Source organism: Lagopus muta, chromosome 8, assembly GCF_023343835.1.
Source record: "Lagopus muta isolate bLagMut1 chromosome 8, bLagMut1 primary, whole genome shotgun sequence".
NCBI classification, from domain to species: Eukaryota; Metazoa; Chordata; class Aves; order Galliformes; family Phasianidae; genus Lagopus; species Lagopus muta.
In genome coordinates this window covers 31,201,603-31,206,791 of record NC_064440.1, presented here as the reverse complement: position 1 = coordinate 31,206,791, position 5,189 = coordinate 31,201,603, and the positions used below count along the sequence as shown (strand labels likewise).

Sequence of the window (5,189 nt, the reverse complement as noted above, 5' to 3'; positions counted from 1 at the left end):
ATGAGAGATCTTTATGAGCTGAGCATTTGCTCTATCAAATACCTTTTTGTATCAGTTGTAGTTTTCATGGAAATAAATCATAGGCAACCCAAGGCAATTCCTCTTCATCCCCAGAGATGTAAGGAAGCTAAAATTTTGGAGACCCATGCATTAGGGGTAACCAGCCTATCTGGTTCTTCATCCACCTTCCTTCACTCCAGAGGAAAAGAATTGTTTTTAAGGGTTTGCATTGTCAGATAACAATGTAGAAAATTTGTATATATCATAGAGAGACTGAAAACTTGTGCAGAAAATCATTTAAAAAGAAAAACCTCCCTGAATTTTACATTATTTGAATATGTCTGCACAAACTCATCTGCAAAATAAAGAAATAGTAATAACAGAGATTACGTAATGTTCTCAGAGGGTAACTTCTTCACAGTGATGTTACTCTGCCTTTGGCTGTAGCTTCACCAAAAATGGCCATTCAGTCTGCCATTGTCCCCAGAGCAAATAGCAGTGCTCAAATGGTTGGGAAGAAAACTCGCATGTTGATGATAGTGGCATGAATTTAGATGACCTTGCTAACATATGACAGATTTATGCATTGCTCACTAGGACAATAATGCCTTCTTTTCAGAGTCAAAAACCTACTGCGAAGATGCAGATATATTTGAATTCACACAGGAGAGACAATATTCTCAAACAGCATCCTAAACAACACAGAGCATTGTACAAAATAACTAAATTCTAATAATAGTTTTTAAATGCCCTTATTAGTCCTCTAACTGCAAATGGATTCTTATCATAAAGATATCTAAAAGCAGAGTTGCTATAGAACTTCAGAATCTGACAAACTCTTAAAGCAGGTTTTGCGTAGCTGTTCACACCCCTTTGCTCAGGTGTCTTCAGTGATTACACCAGCTTCTTGAGGTCATTGGCAAATGATGCTGATAGAAGCCACCTTGCATCAACACTCATTTATTCTAGCAGCAGTACAGGCTGGTCACTGATTGAGTGAGCACAGAAATGGTGGGTTTTTTTGCTGCTTGTGAGATAGTAGTCCTTTGTTGCTGTTTAAAATTTCAGCTATCAATGATCTTCAACTCACGCTTGTGATGTATCTACACTGGATGTTAGCAACTTGATAGTATTTTCTGGTGAGCTACTTTGAGTATGTAAGGGGCTGGTTCATTAACTGGAGGTAAACTATTGATATATTTGTTTTTAGCTAGTTAAAGAAAAAAACGATCTTATTCTTTTTTTATAGGGATAGGATTTTTCACTACTGAGGCTGAGTAATTCTTGTGTTGCTCATCACATAAGATGCATGGAGCTGTTCCAGTCACTTGCTGCCTATGTGACTGCTGGAGCTACCTGGGAGCCATAAGGCAACTTGATTGATTCACGCAGGTGAGTCATGTCTGTTCTGTCTCCTATAATGCTTTGACTCTTTGATTTATATATTGACTATGATTCTAATTTGAGATGAGTCAGCGGACTTGCTGAGCAAATGCAAGGTAAGGGTGGCTTCACTCCAAGTCTTCCCTCAGAAAGCCGAGATGCAACTCTGAATTCAGTGTAGTATGACTGACATAAGCTGTGTTTTTTATCTGCTGACTGGAAAAAAATAAATCTATGTTAACTGGAGTCCCTTAAAGACAGGATGTGTTAGCAGGCACTGGATGGAATGCTTTGGAGGATGTCAGATTGCAACATGTTTTTTAAGCATGTTGAGACTTTTCTTTCAAATAAAAAAGAAATAACAAACTTTATTACTGTTTATGATATTTATTTTTAGATCCCAAGTGTACTTCAAGCTGTAAATGCCCACATTTTATTTTTTGTTTGGATAGACACCATACTTGGCACTGAAAGCACCAATAGAGTATTGCTGTAGCTAAGTGCTTCGTAGCTGAGATACTCTATGACAATTGCTAGGTCACGGCTTGAACCATTGCTTGAGCACTAAGTGAGAAGGCATGGCTAACCCAGGGAGCTCAGGTGCAAGTAATATACTTGAGTGCCTGGAACCCCTCCTTACCCTCATTTAAGTGTTAGCAGCTGGGGGTGCAGCATTTCTCTTCAGAGATTGAGCTCTTCTCAAGATGTTGGTAGTCATCAGAAAGGGTGAGCCACTTTCTTTTATGCTGCTTTCTAAACTAGATCTTAAAAATGCCTTTGTGAATGTGCTCCTGTCCTATCAGAAGGTATTATAGCCTTCTGTTGCTCCTGGAACACCTGTAGTGATATGAACAGCTCTGCTTCGTATGGCAGTGAATGCTTTCTAACTGGATGCATTTTGTAAAGCATGGTATAAGCTTTAACCTCTTTTGCACTAGTGTGCCCAACAGTAAAACAGTAGCAGTAGTTTTTAGCGTGTTTAACATTTAGCAGCTCTCCAAGGATGAGGATACTTCATTTTTATGGTTGGATTATGAGGGAGTGAGAGAAAGAGGCACAACTTTTAAATTCTTTCATTATCTCGATATGCTTGCTATTAAAGCACTCTTAGGAGAAGCTTGTTTTTACTAATGCATAGATTTAGACAACTCAAAAACTGAGGCATTCTCACTAGGTGAGAATGATATTCTCTTTGTCGTTGTTTTTGTATTGTTAGAGTAATAATAGGAAATACTTCTTGTTAAGGGAAGGAGAGAAAATATACTTATGTTCCGAAAGACACTTGAAAAAACTGCTGGCTTTTCAGGTCTAAGTATTGAATTTCATTGCTGTGATTTTCAACTCTGTACCCTGAGTTTATCCATTTCTACTTCATCTCGAAGGACTTGCTTCATTCAGTTTTGTTCAGTTCTGTTATCATACTTTTTATTCTCAATTACTCCAGCTTGTCTATGTTACCTAAATTCACTAATTATGTATGGAGAGAGTGGGTTTTAATATTTAAACACTTGAATATATAAACGTCAACATTGCTGCTTAAAAATGTGAATTAGAAAATAATGAATAAAACAGTAGTTGTAGCAGAACTTCCCAAAAGGCCAATGATGCAAACATCAGACTCTCTCTATGACTTTGACTCTAGCGTACAGTGGTGCACAGGCACCTTGTACATAGGTGTGTAAAACAGCAGTATCGAGTTGTCTGCTATGGAATCAGTTAATGCCATTAGTATTATCCACATGTGGCTTTAATATTTGGAAAACCATCTGAGGAGGCTTTTTTTTTCCTGCAGGGCATCACCTGACATTTAAAACTTTATGAAATAAAAGGAGGCATTAGACTATACCTATAAATGATGTGTGTTGATGTCTCTGACAGACGGTTCCATCTCAGTTCAGAAACAGGAGTACATTTAAAAGGACCCAGAGATTCTTCATTTCCTTACCTTTTACCATTTGACACGAGGGGAATTGCACAAGGTGGTGCAATTGTGTTTGCAATTTATGCCTTGGCCTTTCTTGATTCTCTGAGTGGCGCAGAGAGGAAGTAAAAACATATAAGCAACCTACCTTTTCATAAACATGTCAAAAGAAAGATTAGCCTAAAATGATATTTTCCAATCATAACAGTCTGCAAATAAAGTCTCACGGAAAATGTCAGAGAAAGATTATCCTAAAATAACACTAAATGCTAGATTACAATTGACATTTTAGCTTAACGAAGGAAAATAAAATGGCATAGCTTGAGCCAGCAGCATCTTTTATCTCATCTTACTTGTGACTAGAACCTGGAGTCAGAAGAGCGATGTCCGAGTCCTCTATTGATGCTAAACTGTGCTATCCTGTGGCTGTGAAGTCTTCTGTTAGAGACAGTGAGCAGAGTCCTCTCTCTTGACAAAGCTCTGCTCTGCTTGCTCGGTGGGATTGTGGCTGTTAGCCATAACACTAGTCTGTGCCTCAATGGTTCGTTATGCTAATAGGGATCTCCTAGGAGGACCTCTGAGGCTGCAGATTTGGCCCTACTTTCACTGCAATAAAGAGAAAAATCAAGCTGGTTTGAGGTTTTTCTTTAAGAACGCCAGATTTTTTTCAAGTTGAGTGGCCTTGAAAAATCACTCATCGAAATTCCTTTTGTTGTCTGTACATTAATGTGCTTGGACACTACTATCATGAACATTAAGAATGGCGGCTTTGTTTTATTAACTGCCAGGAGTGAATTAGCCCTTTGCAGTAACTGCTTGCATGCTTTAAGTTACTAAAGAGCTATGTATGCTGCTATTCTTTGTTTAGGTGGTCGTATTGCGACCATTGGAATCTAAAGAGTTGAAATGAATCATCTGCTTACAAAAGCTCCTACTCCTGTGTATGCTTTATTCCAAATCAGGGCCAAGATCTAGTCTGAAACACCAAGTAGTGTACACATGTGTAGTGAATCGATAAATTCACGTAAAGCAATTGACTTGTGGGAATTGCAGGCGGGGCGTGGGAGCGTGCTTGTTCTCTCGCTGTCTCATCTCACTACAAATTGCTTTAAACTTTCTTATTGATGTTGAGGTGTACTTGAAAAAGGCCAGGGCGCTGCTTTGCTCAAAGATGATAGTGTTGTAAAAGCCTCTGAGTATAAATATTTTAATAATGTGGTGTTTTGTGTTATAGAGAAAAGATGGTTAATGAGGACTTCACCTAAATTGGCTGCTTGCTAAGCTCACTTTTTTCATGTAGCATGATGCTCATTAGCTTTCTGGCCGAATGGTGGTGGTGCATGGATTTCCTTTTTATTCTATCTATTTTGTCTTGCAGAGACATGCAGCAAGCACGAGTTAATAGTTCTGGGCCGAGTCTTGGCGTTCACATGCTGCTGCCCTTACATCTGCCACTGTAGCCGGAGGAGAAGGGAGGGATGGAGGGGTGAGTCACTGCCCAAGGCATCATCTATAGCATCTTCTCTGCAGGCAAGTTTTACAACTAGTTTAAGTCTTCTGGCAAGAGAACCATTGAAAAGAAGTGAAAAACAACCAGCTTTTGCACCAATAAATTGTCAGACGAGATGGCTTAGTAAATCTGTCTTGAGTCAAGGCAGTGCAGTGGTGCTGTCAGTTGTCTGCCAGCTTTGGAACACTTGCATTCTTTGAGCAGAAGTAAACTGTGAAATGTAGATCTGCAGGGTTTAAATGGATTGGCAAGTGGTAATTTAAGTAAAAGCTACACGTAGGTGAATGCCAAAGAAAATGAGAAACCAAAGCTACTGGGGACAGATGGATGAGAAAAGCGCGGGAGACACAGGTGCATTGTTGTGCAAAGCATAGT

General features: G+C 39.1%; 1 long non-coding RNA gene across 1 annotated transcript; it reads left to right on the top strand.

Annotated features, from left to right (window-relative positions):
* Positions 1 to 1,008: 1,008 nt before the first annotated feature.
* On the top strand, positions 1,009 to 4,828 carry LOC125697032 (uncharacterized). Its single transcript, XR_007378651.1, has 3 exons — positions 1,009 to 1,139; positions 1,250 to 1,392; positions 4,683 to 4,828. It is a non-coding gene; the product is annotated as an uncharacterized LOC125697032 (long non-coding RNA).
* The last annotated feature ends 361 nt before the right edge of the window (positions 4,829 to 5,189 follow it).